This window comes from Bubalus kerabau, chromosome 14, assembly GCF_029407905.1.
Source record: "Bubalus kerabau isolate K-KA32 ecotype Philippines breed swamp buffalo chromosome 14, PCC_UOA_SB_1v2, whole genome shotgun sequence".
In the NCBI taxonomy this organism is placed as follows: Eukaryota; Metazoa; Chordata; class Mammalia; order Artiodactyla; family Bovidae; genus Bubalus; species Bubalus kerabau.
This window is the reverse complement of record NC_073637.1, coordinates 18,860,455-18,876,212: the sequence shown is the minus strand read 5'-3', so window position 1 is coordinate 18,876,212 and position 15,758 is coordinate 18,860,455. Positions and strand designations below refer to the sequence as shown.

The window sequence follows — 15,758 nt, the reverse complement described above, 5'->3', positions numbered from 1 at the left end:
AGTTGGGAAGATCCCCTGGAGGAGGGCATGGCAACCAGCTCCAGTATTCTTGCCTAGAGAATCCCATGGACTGAGGAGCCTGGTGGGCTACAGTCCATGGGGGTCACAAAGAGTCAGACACGACTGAAGTGACTTAGCATGCACGCATGAGGGGTCTTTACTCCCTCCATTATAGCAGTAGACTCAACATCTCTAAGCTAAACAGGAGTGGTGAGGAGAGAAGTGAGAAATGGCAGCCCACCCTCCCTGCACCGTCCACCTAAATCTTCACCCTAGGTGCCCAGCCCTAAACTCCACTCCAGGTTCTCCGGAGCCCAAAGTGTCAGCCAAGGAGGGGGTGACACCTGAAACTGGTAGGAAATGGTACTGAAGTGGATATTGGATTCTATTAGTCAGACTTTTAGTTACAAAATAGAGATCTAATTCGTATTGACGTAAGTGCAAAACAGAAAAGCAGCCCATATAATTGAAAAGTCTGAGCTGGTCTGGCTTTGAGCCCAGTTGGAGCTAAACAGTGTCGGCGGTGTGCGGTTTTTTGCTCCATCTCCTCCCCGGCTTTCTTCTATGTGAGCATGTTTCCCCCACCGACCCAGCCCCTTCTCTCAGCAGCCCCCACAGAAAGAGGGCCTTGCGTCTGTCATCGTCATTCTAGCAAATACTCCGGCCTTGAGAAGGTCAGGCCACATGTCCGTCCCTAAGCCGAAGGGGGCTGGCTGAGCCCCAGTAGAGGGACCGTGCCAAGGAGGCCCTGCCTCCCCCAGCCTGTGTGGGATGCCATCCTCGCTTCTGGTGGCCCTCCCAACTTTGGAGGCCTCTCGTGTGCAGGAAAATGGTTCATTTCCTCTCCCTATTGCTGCTGCCACACACCCCTTAGTGGCTTCAATCACACACATTTATTATTTTACAGTTTAGGAGGTCAGAAGTGTGAAACGCATCTCAGTGAGCTAAAATCAAAGTACCAACAGATTGCATTACTATCCGGAGTCAAAGGGAAAACCTGTTTCCTTGCATTTCCAGCTTCTAGGAGCTTCCTGAATTCCTTAGCTTGTGGCCCCTTCCACCTGAAGGCCAGGAGTGGGCAGTCTTCTCATGGCACGTCTCTCTGGCACTAGCTCTTCTTCTTCTCCATCCCATCTCTGACTTAACTCTTGTGATTACCTCGTGCCTGCACAGATAACTCAGCATCATCTGTTCTGAGGTCAGCTGATTCTCAGTCTTAATGCCATCCGCTACCTTAAGTCCTCTTTGCCATTTAAGGTAACATATTCATGGGTTCCAGGGTTCAGGGCAAAGGCATCTTTGGGGGCTATTATTCTACCTGCCTCAGTGATTGTTACCATCATCAGTTCTAACCTTGATCCAACACTTAGTTAAGAAGTCCCTTATTGTTGTAGTTTAGTTGCTAAGCCGTGTCTGATTCTCTTGCAACCCATGGACTGTAGCCCACCAGGCTCCTCTGTCCATGGGATTTCCCAGGTAGAAATACTGGCATGGGTTGCCATTTCTTTCTCCAGGGATCTTCCAACCCAGGGATGGACCCAGGGATCTGCATTGGCAGGCAGTTGTTTTTGTTTTTTTTTTACCTCTGAGCCACCTGGGAAGCCCAAGAAGTCCATTACATGCCTTTAATTCATTTCATCCTCATAAATCCCCAGAGAGGGCTTATAGCAGGTCTCTCCATCTTACCATTGAGGAAACTGAGGCACTGAAAAGTTATTCATTTCCAAGGTCATGGATACAGTAACCATAGAGTTGAGGCTGGACTTGGACCCCAAAGTCCATCTCTTCACCAGGAAGTCAACTCATGGAGGATGTTGGGATTCTTAGAATAATGGAAAATAGAGATACTTGCCTACAGTAGTCAAGGTAGATGAGGTGGTGGGGAGGTTGTCTGGTGCCGGACCCCTGGGTTTATGTCCCAGTTCTGTCCCTGACTAGTGATATGACCTTGACCAGCTCTCTCCGCTTCCCTCTGCCTTCCTGTCCTGGACAATGAAATGAGCATTGCAAGTGAACAGGTGGCTGGTTTTATTTTTGTTTTTTAAACTAAGACAAATTCCTGGACCCCAGTTTTCCTTTTCTACACGTAGTTTCCACCTACTTTTAGTGGGGGGAGAAAATCCCATATCTACATCTCCCTGTACTTTTCTTTTTTCCTCTACTTCCCCATAAGGCAGCATGGCAGGGACGAGCCAACCATGACTCTCTCTGAGCAGCCTGTGAGCTAAGAATGGCTTTATATTTTTAAATGAATTGTTTAAAAAAAAAAAAATGTGACGGAGACTGCATGTGACCTACCAGGCCTAAAATATTTACTCTCTGTCCCTTTCCAGGAAAAGTTTGCTGACCTCAGAAAGCACAAGGGTTGGAGAGCCACGCAGTCCTGGTCTGCACTGGCTGCTCGGGGCCCCTTAGACCTTTAGACCGTGAGCCCTTCAGTCGGGGAGGAGGTCCTCTCGTAACCACTGTGGCAGCAGGATGCTGGTAGTAACAGCAGAGGTGGCGGTGGCCAGGATATATTGAGCATTTACTGTGGGTGAGCGCCGTGATAAGAGCCTTGTGGCCTGAAATCAGACCCTCTACAGTGCTCTGAGGGACACACACTGTGAACGCCTGTGATGTGTGGGGAAATCAGAAGCTGCTTGGAGGACCAGGTCACTGACTCGTGATGACACAGGAGAGAAACAGGGATTTGAACCCAGGCAGTCTGGGTCTGCACTCTGCCCTGCCTCCCTGTTGCCACCATCACCTCTCCTTTCAGGCAGAATCAACTTTGACCACGCCTTTGACCACGCCACCATTTACTCGCCTCACCTCTTTCTCCCAGTTCTCCTGCAAAATTCCTTTCCCCTGCAAAAGAGAAACTGAGGAACGGCTCAGACTCAAACATGTAAAATTTCATTGCCAGCATCCATCTCTCCATCGTCCATCTGTCCATCACCCATGCATCCGTCTATCCATGCGTCGAGCACACACAGTGCCAGGAACTCAGGAGCGCCCACATCTTTGACAGTGCCAGTGGGGCAAACCTCAAGGCCCCAGGTCCCCCAGATTCACTGTCTCGGGGAAGCGCCCAGAGGAGCTCATTAAATAGCACCGAGCACTTGATTCACATGCTGCAGTTCGGGGCAGCGCCAGGCTATCCCAGCACCCTCCCCCCACCCCACGTGGTTACCATGACGACATTATTTTAACAAACAGCTCCTTAATATTCAATGAAAATTATGCTCCTGACAGGCAATCAGAGCAACCACACTGCAGAGCGCTTAGAGGGCTCCAAGAGGACATTTTTGCACGAAGCCTTCGGTTTCCCCTGATGCCCATGTACCATCCATTGCCAGAAAATGCAAGTGTTCTGGGGGCTGGGAGCCAACGCAATGCCAGGCCTCCATTGCACGCAGCAATTGAGGGTTGTCACTTCTTTAATGCAGAATGTCACAGTGGCTACGCGCGGACGGGGGAGCGTAATAGCATTATTAAATGCTCCTTTGTACACTGATCTACTAATTTCACCACCGCTCGCCTGAGGCTGCTGCAGCCTCCTCTGCTTCCTGTGTCTTGAATCTCGAGCTGGGTTGTGGGACCATGTGCAGAGAGCCCAGAGCCTGTGAGCACGAGGGTGAGAAAGAGCTATTTCCTTTTCAAGGCACCATCTGGTCCCAGCTGGTTGATTCAGTAACAGCCAGGTGCAGGAATGGGAGCACCCAGCCCTCTGGCCTCCAAAGGGCTAATGCCAAGAGAGCAAAGACCAGAACATTCTGTGGCAGCCTCCAGCACTCTGATGGCCCAGCTATGGGCTGAGCCTGGGGTGGTGGAGAGCACAGATTAATTTACACATTGGAGATCCCCATTGGGAAAGATGGGTGATTAACCAAGTGGGGAGAGTGTTAGCATGGTGATCTGTTAGCTGTGTGTCCTTGGGTAAATTTCTTAACCTCTCTGTTCTTCAGTTTTCTCATCCATAAGTTGGAGATAATAACACTACCTATGGGACAACCCAACTGTGGTTGTGAGGTTTAAAAAAAATGAAATAAATGTATAAAAAGCACTAAAATCATTCTTAAAATACTCAAAACAGTGGGCACATGGTAAGTATTAAAAAGCTGCTAGCTGGGATTTCAGGTTCCCATGGTACCCTGCATACGATTATAATAATAGCTGACGTCTGTGAAGGGCTTACTGTCCCTCAGGCACTAAGCAGTCATGGAGGGACACGATGTCATTTAATCTTCACGGGCAATCCTGTGAGGCAGATACTCTTATGATTATCATCCTCACCTTGCAGAAGAGGAAATGAGCCCAGAGGGGTTGGGGAACTAGTCGAGAGGCTACAGTAAGAGGGGATTTGAATCCAGTCTGTCTGCATCTGCCTCCTGACCAAATGCAAAGCGCGCCAGCACGAGGAGCACACAGGTGGTGCTGGGACCACAGGTGCCTCCCTGGAGGGCTCTGGGGACAGCTGTCTGGGGCAAGTGGCTGTGGATGCTTTGAAAGCTCATGGGTCTTCGTGGACAGAGGACAGGAGTTGAAGGTGGAGGAATGGTTCTAAGCATGAGGACCCTGAAGAGCTTGGACAGGCTGCTCTGAGGAAAACCACAGCCTGGTTGCCTATTCAAAAAGGCAGACTCTTGGCATTGAGAGGGAGCTTATCTTAAACAGATAGTGACCTGCATAATTTGAATACATTTGATTTTTATTTAAGAGGAATGGAAGAGAAAGCATGAGACATGAGAGGGAGGGCAGTCTTTGGAGTTCTCCATTTCCTCATGTAGGGTTTGATTGGAGAAGGCAATGGCACCCCACTCCAGTACTCTTGCCTGGAAAATCCCATGGATGGAGGAGCCTGGTATGCTGCAGTCCATGGGGTCGCTAAAAGTCGGACACGACTGAGCGACTTCATTTTCACTTTTCACTTTCATGCATTGGAGAAGGAAATGGCAACCCACTCCAGTGTTCTTGCCTGGAGAATCCCAGGGACGGGGGAGCCTGGTGGGCTGCCATCTATGGGGTTGCACAGAGTTGGACACGGCTGAAGCGACTTAGCAGCAGCAGCATCAGGGTTTGATTAGGGTCATGTGTCTGTGGGGTTTCCCTGTGGCTCAGCGGTTAAGAAGCTGCTTGTTCAATTCCTGCATCAAGACCCCCTGGGGGAAGGAAATGGCAACCCACTCCAGTATTCTTGCCTAGGAAATCGCACAGACAGAGGAGCCCGGAGGGCTATAGTCCATGGGGTTGTAAAAAGAGTTGGACACAACTTAACAACTGAGCACCCTCACAAAGTGTCTGTAGCCAGGGTGTATGTATATGGAAAATGAAAATATTTTGTCCTTGTACCTCCAAAAGCAAAGATTTTTCTTAAATGATGTTTTAGGCTGTGTAGCAGATTACAATCAAAGACATAGTGTACTACTACATTTTTTAATATATATGTGTGTGCGTATATCAGCTATTTATTGTCACAGTAGTGCTTCATAACAAACCACTACCAAACTCACTGGGGAACAACAGGAAATCATTGTTTAGCTTTAGTGATTGTTTAGCTGTAGAGTTCAGCCTGTCTGTGTTGGTTTTGCTTATGAACCTGAGGTCAGCTAAGGGTCAGTTAAGTGGCTCTGCTGGTCTCAGGTGGGCTCACCGTTACCTGTGGGATGGCAGGAGGGTGGCTGCTCCAAGATGACTTCGGCTGGGATGACAGGGGTGAGCTGACCACGCGCCACACATCATCCCTCTCCAGCCGTCTTGCCCAGGCATGTTCTCGTGGTAGGCAAGTGAGAGCGCAAGCAGAGAGCTGCCAGTGCTTTCCCAAGCCGTGGCTTGCGTCCCATCTGCTAACAAACATCCCGTGAGCCAAAGCAAGTCACATGGCCAGAGTGGCAGTGGGGAGGCTCTATGAGGTTCAGCGCCAAAGAGGACAGACATTAGGAGGGGCAGAGAATCAGGACCCTTATGACAATCAGGAACACTTTTCCCCGATATGTAAAATAGATAGCCAGTGGGAAGTTGCTGTATAAATCGGGAAGCTCAACCCAGTGCTCTGTGACAACCTCAAGGGGTGGGAGGGAGGTTCAAGAGGTCAGGGACGTGTGTATACTTAGGGCTGATTCATGTTGTCGTATGACAGAAGCCAACATGACATTGTAAAGCGATTATCCTCCAATTTAAAAACATTTTTTTAGGAAAAAAAAAATGTTTCCCAAAATCCACCTGATGAACCATCAAGCCATCAGGGAGAAAAAGTCCTCAGCGACAGATTGGAAGAGTCATATAACTTCTTCTGGCCCTGGAGCCACAAGATGAACTTGACCTCAAAGTAGGTCTTCAATGCACAGCATTGAAGTCAGCATCTGAGTCTTCAGCATCACACCTGATCCCTGCAGGATTCAAGGTGTCTGCAGTGATGAGCAGACCCTCTGGTCAAGGAATGGGGACTGGTGTGCTCCCTCCATAGCACTCGGTTTGGGTGCCTTCTTGTCCTGAGCGGCTTTCTCCCAGAGCCCTGAGAACTTGGTGTTAGCTGTATGTTCCCAGCAGAACTTTGTACTCCAGGTGTGCCCTGAGGGCAGTCTGCTTAGAAACATAGGCCAAATGAAAGCAGGCCTTGTCTAAATATTTTTTCTTAATTCCAAATCATTTTTGGTTTGTAGTAGCCCTGTGGCTCAGCTGGTAAAAAATCCGCCTGCAATGTGAGAGACCTGGGTTCGATCCCTGGGTTGGGAAGATCCCCTGGAGAAGGGAAAGGCTGCCCACTCCAGTATTCTGCCTGGAGAATTCCATGGACTCTATAGTCCATGGGGTCGCAAAGAGTCAGACACGACAGAGCGACTTTCACTTTCAATACATTGAATTTATTTTGCACTTGATACTTCTCATAACGTGAAGGACTAGAATGATTCCCATTTCACAGGTCAGGAAACTGAGGTCCAGGGACCCTAAGTGACTTCTTCAGAGTGGCAAAGCCAGGTGTGCAACCAGCCCTCTCTCTCTCCACCCCCAGAGATCTCCAAGTTAGCCCCAGGGACTGGGTTCACATCTTGATTCTGTCTCTTGCAGACATGTGATCTTGGATATGTCACTTACCCGCTCTGAGCCTCTGGTGAGAATTCTATCTCCCTGATAGGGTTTTTATTTTTAACTTTTTAAAAATTTTATTTCTTTGGATATTTATCTTTGGCTGTGCTAGGTCTTCACTGATGCTTGGGCTTTTGTCTAGTTCCAGCAAGAGGGAGCTGCTCTCTAGTTGCCGTGCACAGGCCTCTCAGTACGGAGGCTTCCCTTGCTGCAGAGCACGGGCTACAGGCGCACAGCTTCAGTAGATGTGGCACGTGAGCTCAGTGGTTGCAACTCCAGGGCTCTAGAGCACAGGCTTAATAGTTGTGGTGTAAGGGCTTAGTTGCTCCGCAGCATGTGGGATCTTCCCGGATCAGGATTAGAACCCAAGTCTCCTGCATGGAATGCAGAAGGATTCTTTCCCACTGAGCCACCAGGGAAGCCCCCGATAGGGTTTTTATGATAAGTAAATGAGTTTAAAATTAACTGAGAGTCTTGAGTGATGCCCTCCAGTCGGAAATGTTCCTCATGCTCTCATGTAATCCTCAAAACCACCCTGAGAAGTAGAACTGGTATTATCCCATCTTTACAGATAAGCAGCTGAGGCTCATTGACCCCCAGTGACCAGCCGGAGGTCATACCGTGGTGGAGCTGAGACCTGGAGGAAGGCTGTGTGCCTCAGAAACCAAGGCCCCTCTGCTTCCTGTGAAGAAGTTCAGAAAGGATGCTCTCATTTTCCTTTGGGAACCTTGAGATTAAGCAGCATGTAGGGGAAAGCCCTGCTGCCACCCTGAAAATCATCTAAAACTGCTGCTTCCCCAAGCATCTAGCCTCTTCAGACAACAGGAACGTTATTTTAGAGCTGGGGTCCCCAGCTTCTGGGCCACAGACCTGTACCTCCTGTCAGATCAGTGGTGACATTAGATCAGAAACAACGTACAAAATAAACAGGGTTTCCCTGGTGACTCGGCGGTAAAAAAAAAACCCTCCTGCCAACGCAGGAGACACAGGTTCAGTCCCTGGACTGGGACGATCCCCTGGAGGAGGTAATGGACAACCCACTCCAGTACTCTTGCCTGGAGAATCCCATGGACAGAGAAGCCTGGCGGGTTACGGTCTATGGGGTCGCAGAGTCGGGCACGACTTGGCGACTAAGCACACTTGCACACACAGTAAGTGTAACGTGGTTTAATCATCCCAAAACCATTCCCACCCACCCAGTTCGTGGAAAAATTGTCTTCCATGAAAACAGTCCCTGGTGCCAAAAAGGATGTTGACCACTGCTTTAGAGAATCCCTGAGCTCATGCCCCTAGGGCCAACAGGAAAAAAAAAAAAAAAACCCTACTCCAGCTAAAGGTCGAGTTCATTGAACCCAATGACTCAGAAGGCAGTAACATCATCCAGCACTTAAGAAACACTGAATGAATCACGTGCCCAAATTCCTCTGGTTCAGATGTAGTATCACTGCCAGTTTCATTTGCCAGGCCTGTGAGCTTTACTAAAAGGATCCACGATGGGTACTTAGGCCCCTCCACCCGTACCCGACACCTCTCCCATCTATAAAGTTTTCTGAGCACCTTGACAGCAGAGTCTTTCAACTCGTGAAGGGTAGTTAGAACACGGATGAGTGCCTGTGTTCCACACATAAGAAAACAAAGCCTGCAGCCGTTAAATTTTGGCAAAAGAGGTCAAGGCTGACACTGATTAAAACTGTTTCTCTGTGTTCAGTCAAAATCATGGGTCCAGATTTCAGTTCCACCATTTACTGTCTGTGTTGCCGTTAGTGGTAAAGAACCCAGCTGCCATCGTAGGAGACGTAAGAGACGAGGGTTGAATCCCTGGATCAGGAAGATCCCCTGGAGAAGGCAGTGGCAACCCACTTTAATATTCTCGCCTGGAGAGTTCCATGGACAGAGGAGCCTCGCAGGCTACTAGTCCATGGGATCGCAAAGAGTCAGACGCGATGGAAGTGATTTAGCACAACCTTGGGGAAGTTACTTTCCTTTTCTGTGCCTCTGTTTGCACCTCTGTAAAATGGGGATAGTAGTGATTACCTTTTAGATAATAGTGATTACCTTGTTCTGAGAATTAAGTAGTTAATCCATATCGTGCGCTTAGAACCGCAGTACCTGAAGCACACAGGAAGCCTGTGATAAATACTGCATCTTGCTATTACTATGTGCATGTTGAGTAATCATTATTGGAAATGAAGTGAAGCTTAGTAAATGTAGTTTGGAGACAAAATCCTTAGGGGGCATGGGAGTGGAATCACAAAAGACGGCTAGTGTGATGAGCACATTCTGGAGTCCACTGGGATGGGTGACTTGCCCACGGTCATCCTGCTAGAGAGAGGCCACGTGGGAAGTAGAAGCCAGTTTCCCTCACCCCAAAATCAAGATCCTTTCTGCTTGTCTGCAGTTCCTGAGAAGGGGCTTCTGTCCCATCCCTAAGTCCCCTCCTACCACTCTGTAACTTACCATGAGAAAAAGGTCTGTATTCACATAGCTAATGGAAACCTCCCTGAGCTCCTTAAACCTTCCAGCCAGCAGATTCAATGGTGCTGAGAACCTATGTTTGCAGTGACCATGCAGAAAGGAGATAGTCTGTATGGAAGAATACTTAATTAAGCACTGCTGCTGCTGCTGCTAAGTCACTTCAGTCATGTCCGACTCTGTGTGACCCCATAGACGGCAGCCCACCAGGCTCCCCTGTCCCTGGGATTCTCCAGGCAAGAACACTGGAGTGGGTTGCCATTTCCTTCTCCAATGCATGAAAGTAAAAAGTGAAAGTGAAGTCACTCAGTTGTGTCCGACTCTTAGCAACCCCATGGACTGCAGCCCACCAGGCTCCTCCGTCCATGGGGTTTTCCAGGCAAGAGTGCTGGAATGGGGTGCCACTGCCTTCTCCGTAATTAAGCACTATTAAGCACTAGGTTTAATTAAATCAATCTCCCTCTCTGCTCCCATGCCCCCGTCAAACTAGAAGCCTGTTGAAACCCTTAACTGGAAGTTCTGATTTGAGCCGTTTCTAATCAGACTCAAAATTGCTAGCTTATTGTCTTAATCTGCTCCCGAGATAGCAGGCTTCCGTGTGTGATTCATCTTTCCTTTCCTTGGACACGTTTCAGACACAGACAATCATTGCACTACGGCTTATCCTGTTGTGGTTATTGTTCCCTGAAAGGAATGAGTGGAAACAGTAACTTTCCTTGCATATTTCTTCAAGCACCCACACAGCCCTCTTTTTAATTCCAAAGCCAAGGGATGAGCTTTGCGCTTTTTTTTTTTTTTTTTTTTTTTGCAACCACTGCGAACAAGGTCCTTTGTTCCACCCTCAAGAATCTTCATTAATTTTTTTAAACTTTCTTTCTTCCCTTTTCTGAAGGGTGGTGACCTGCCCCAAGTTGTGAAATAATGACAGTATGCAAAACTGGACCTTGGGTCCCCTAGCATTTCTCCCTTCCCTCCCAAGTCCGGGGGTGCCTGCCTCTTCCTGAAGCCCACTTCTGCCACCCTGGTCCAGTCCTTGGGACTGGCCAGGTGGGGCCTGAGTGAAACTGCAGCGGTGTTGTGTTGAGGTGTGATGGCCATGCTGAACGAAGCCTGGCCCTCGTGGGAGGAGTGGTAGTGGGAACACTGAGAAAACTCAAGGAACCAGAAGCAAGCAGTGGAAACCCCGGGTGCAGGTGGCCATGCAAATTCAGCACATAACGGGGGGTTGGCGGGGTACCTGCGTTGGGCCCAGCACCTGTGCTTTTTTTTCTTTTTCTCTTCTCTTTTTTTGATCAAAGCATAGTTGATTTACAATATTGTGTTAGTTTCAGGTGTGTGCAGGGTTTTCTGCATGACCGTGTGCTTTTCTGATCCTTACATGGCCGACCTGTGATTCTTCCTATTTCCACTTAAAGACACCCCTTCAATTATAGAGGCAAGGATGGTAGACAGAGGGGTAACAATACTACAGAAAAACAAAAAAACACAGAACCACTGGAGCTGGGGGTGATATGATCTGGGTGAGATTTTTCAGTATTTCCCTGAAGTGAAGTGACACTCAGTCGTATCCAACTCTTTGTGACCCCATGGACTGCAGCCCACCAGGCTCCTCTGTCTATGGGATTCTCCAGGCAAGAATACTGGAGTGGGTTGCCATTTCCTGAAGCAGCGTAGAATTGTTGGAAAACAGACACCAGAACAGGAGAGCAGGCAGAGGGGCGATGGCAGCTTGAACCAGGATGGAAAGTAGTGGGAAGCGGTCAGATTTCAGGGTATATTTTGGAGAAAGAGACAATGGGAGCTGCTGATGAATAGGCTGGGGTGAGGGGAAGGGTGTGTTCTCGCCTGCCTGGACTCCACTGCTGAGACCTCGCTGGCTCACGAAGATGTCACCGGATTGCAGTCAGGAGACAGGCCTGAGCTGTGAGCAGTATGGTACTTGGCAAGTCAGGGACAGCGTCACATCACCGAGATGTTGAATTTGTCATTTCCAGAGGAACCACCCAGGGGCCTGTCTGCACAGTGACAGCATGTGGCTGTGATTCATGCAAACACACCCAATAAGAATGAAATACAGAAGCCATCAGGAGGCCGAGGCATCTTTGTCCTGCTCAGTAAAGGAAGGACCCCTCTTAGGAGGTGCAGTGTCGCATTGGAGGCTTGGAGTGGCATTGAAAGTCTTCATCGTAGCAGCCCTGACAATAACAACATATTTTAAACAGTGCTTTTCAGCAGTGGGAGGAGGCAGGGCAGCTTTGTCCCCCCAGAGGACATAGGCAAGGTCTGCAGACATGGTCAGTTGTCGCAGCTGGAGGGGCTGCTCCTGGCATCTACTAGGTGAAGGATTTCAGCATGCTGCTGAACACCCTACAACACGCAGGATGTCCCCCTCAACAGAGAGTTAGCTGACCTAAGTGTCAACTGTGCCAAAGCTCAGAAATCCTGATTTTTTTTCTCAGTTGGAATAACATGCTTTCTTTTATTTCTTGTATTTTATTGAAGTGCAGTTGATTTACAATGTTGTGTTAATTTCACGTGTACAGCAAAGGGATTCAGGTTTTATGTATTTTTTCTTTTACAGATTCTTTCCCTTATAGATTATAATAACATATTGAGAATATATCCCTGTGCTATAAAGTAGGTACTTATTGGTTATATATCTTATATATAGTAGCATGTATACGTTAAGCCCCAATTCCTAATATCCCTCCCCCCTTCCCCTTTGATAACCATAAGTTCATTTTCTATGTTTGTGGGTCTTCTACTAGTTTACTAGTAGAAGTTAATTTGTATCATTTTCTTTGAGATTCTACGTATAAGCGATAGCATATGACATTTGTCTTTCTCTGATTTACATAGTATGATAATCTCTAGGTCCATCCATGTTGTTCCAAATGGCATTATTGCATTCTTCTTCGTGGTTGTGTAGTATTCCATTGTGGGTGCGTGTGTCCGTGTGTGTCTGAGTGACATCTTCTTTATCCGTTCACCTGTTGGCAGACACTGAGTTTGCTTCCATGTCTTGGCTGCGGTGAATAGTGAACAGTTAATAGCACTGCAGTGAACACTGAGGTGCCTGTATCTTTTGATGAGATGCAATGAACACTGAGGTGCATGAATTACAGGAGAAACCCTAATTTTGAATATAGACATCCCACGCTGGGGAGAAATGGTTAACCCTATTCAGGCCTGTTGTAAAATCCTGTAGTTCAGAGCATCGGCTTTGTGGCCTGGTGGGCTCTGCTGGTGTCTACACCTGATACAGGAGTTTCTTGCTCTATATACTTGGAAGGCATCGATGAAGAGTTAAGTACGCATACATTTATAGCAGCATGTCTGAAAGGCTGCCAGTTTCAGGAAAATATTTCTTTTAATTAATATGCACAAAAATGCCATTAAAAGTTAAGCAACATGTGCCAAAAATTGGAAGCCACTGAAATGGCATTCTATAGGTACCTATCCACACAGTGGGGTGTTACTCAGTCGCCCAAGGAAATGAGCTCTCAGGCCGAGAAAACACGTGGAGGAACCTTAAATGCATCTTAGTAAGTGAAAGAAGACAACCCAGTGTGCTTCCATATTGAATGAGGCCAGCTCTAGCACGTTCCGGTAAAGGCACAACTATAGGACAGCAGAAAGGTCAGGGGTTGCCAGGGGCGGCGGGGAGGGAGCACAGGGGGGTTGTATGGTGGTAACAGTCCTCCGTATGAGGCTGTGATGGTGGACATGTGTCTCACAGATTTGCCAAAATCCATTAAATGAACAATACACAGCGTGAACCCCACTGTAAACTGGGGACTTCGGTTAATGATCAGTTTTGTTGGATCAATATCGGTTCATCAGTTGTGACAAACAAACCATATTAGTGCAGGATGTTAATAGTAGGAGAAACTAGAGGAAGAGAGGTGAGGAGGGATGTGGAAACTCTACTTTCTGCACATTTTTTTCTATAAAACTAAAACTGCCCTAAATATTACATACTTAGTCACTCAGTTGCATCCAGCTCTTTGCAGCTCCACAGCCTATAGTCCGTCAGGCTCCTCTGTCCGTGGCATTTTCCTGGCAAAAAATATGGGAACGGTTTGCCATTTTCTCCTCTAAGGGATCTTCCCAACCCAGGGACTGAACTGATATCACCTGCATTGAGGTCAGATTCTTTACCCCTGAGCCACTGGGAGATCCCTGCCCTGAATATTAGTCTCTGAATTTTTTAAGTTAATTTGAGCAATATGATATAGAACAGAATTAACAAAATTGCTCATTCTAATAGCTAACACTTACTGAGTGCTTCCAGAGCAGCAAACACATCATAAAATTTTCTTGCTGTCATTATTGTGGGCGTGGCTCTAACAGAAGACCCGGGAAGGAACGGCAGCTCTCAAACAGCACTTACTCAGGTCCAAGAAGGTACAGTGTTGAGCCTTAGAGATTTGGTCCCCACCACAGCCCTAGGAAGAAGGTCCTAGCATCATCTTCATTTTATAAGACAAGGAAATGGCCACTCAGAGAGGCTCAGTCGTGTGAGCTGTATCACAGGGCACTGGAGGCAGGGTGTGACTCAGATCTAATTAACGGCTGGGCCCCTGAGCCTGACGTTGTGCTCTGTCGTTGTGCACGCATGTGTGTGTGTCGTGTGTTGTGTGTGTGAGAGAGAGAAATGGAAGAGAAATGGGGGTGATTGGTGAGTGTAACTGGATAGAAGGAAAGAGGACGGAAGAAATGCATCAGTAAATGAAAATATCCCTTCCCCTCTAGTAACAGCCACTCTGTTTCTCCGTGTTTGTTTTCGTTTGGTCTGGAAGGGTAGCAGGGTAAAGGGATCAGCTGTAGAGTGATGAATGGAAAATAAATTTTGGTAGTGAGCACCCTGTAGGATATGCAGAAATGGAAACATAATAATGTTGTACACATGAAACCTATATGATGTTATAAACCAGTGTTATCTTCGTTTTAAAAAAAGAAAACACACAAATGAAAGAGGGGGGGAAGAAAGAAAGTGTCAGAAGAAGACAGAGGAAAAGGGCAAGGAGCCACATTTTTTGGAGCTGCCTGGAGCTGGTGGCCTGGGCTCAGGAAGGTTTTTCCCAGCGTCCCCTGTCCACAGCCCCCGCCCTGTGTCTGGGTCTCTTCCTGTGGGTGTTGCCACCCTCTACCCCGCTTGCCCACCAGGGTTCATCACAGGGTAGTGTGCAGCAGTGACCCAGGCCAACCAGTGTTTCCCTCGGGCCCTGGCCAGCCTGAGAGCTGAAGCTGGCCTCCGTCCTGGGTGGTCCTGGATTGCTTCTCTCGCCCAAAGTTGCATGGCGGGTTCCCAGCCAGCTGCAGAAGTCCCCCCTCCACCCCCGCTTCTCCAGAGGCGGTCTCCGTTCAAAGGGGAATATGAGGACCCGGCAGCAGCCATCACACTCTTAAATGAGTATAAGCAACCCAGGATCCCAAAGAGCCGCCTCCAGCCCCACAGACAGCATCAATGCCTGCTGCTTTCAGAGACCAGAAACAGCCACTTGCCTCTTTCAGAAGGTGCGAGAATGAATTGTCCTGAGGACTCCCTCCAGCTGCCCCACCTTGCATCTTCCCATCCTTTATACGGTGATGTCATGCATGGGAGGCAAAGCCGCATTCCTCTCTCTCAAGCCACTTTCTCAGTTCTGCCTCATCTCCTTTTTTTTTTTTTTTTTAATCCATCTTAGTTATCTTGACCCTAGTCCTCCACTCACTCACAGAGAAACCCACATGAGGGCCTGGATATCGTCCTGGTCATTTCTGGTCCTCTCTGTGTCTGGAACCTTGCCTAACACAGAGAGTGTCCTCAAGAAGTGCTTGAATGGCACTGCTCTGAATGAGTTAATGGCACTACTTTGAGTCTCAACCAAGGGCAGAAAATCCAGAGAGGCATTTTTTTCATCCATTCCAGAAGACTTCATATTCTTGTTCAGTCGCTCAGTTGTGTCCAACTCTTTGCAACCACATGGACTGCAGCACTCCAGGCTTCCCCATCCTTCACTATTTCCCAGAGCTTGCTCAAACTCATGTCCGTTGAGTTAACGATGCCATCCAACCATCTCATCCTCTGTCGTCCCCTTCTCCTGCCCTCAATCTCTCCCAACATCAGAGTCTTTTCCAATGAGTCTGCTCTTTACATCAGGTGGCCAAAGTATTGGAGCTTCAGCATCTGTCCTTCATTCTCATATTGTCTTTGAACACCCCCACATTGATTT

General features: G+C 48.1%; 1 protein-coding gene across 29 annotated transcripts in view; it reads left to right on the top strand.

Annotated features, from left to right (window-relative positions):
• Positions 1-15,758, top strand: part of ZHX2 (zinc fingers and homeoboxes 2) — a 189,085-nt gene that overhangs the window by 94,365 nt on the left and 78,962 nt on the right. For 4 of the 29 annotated variants that reach the window (XR_008702135.1, XR_008702134.1, XR_008702136.1 and 1 more), the window contains exon 3: positions 2,334-5,294. The exons of 22 other annotated variants lie outside the window; for them this stretch is intronic. The gene's annotated coding sequence lies outside the window, so the exon portion shown is untranslated. 3 more of the 29 variants (XR_008702131.1, XR_008702122.1, XR_008702123.1) reach the window with 3 other exon arrangements.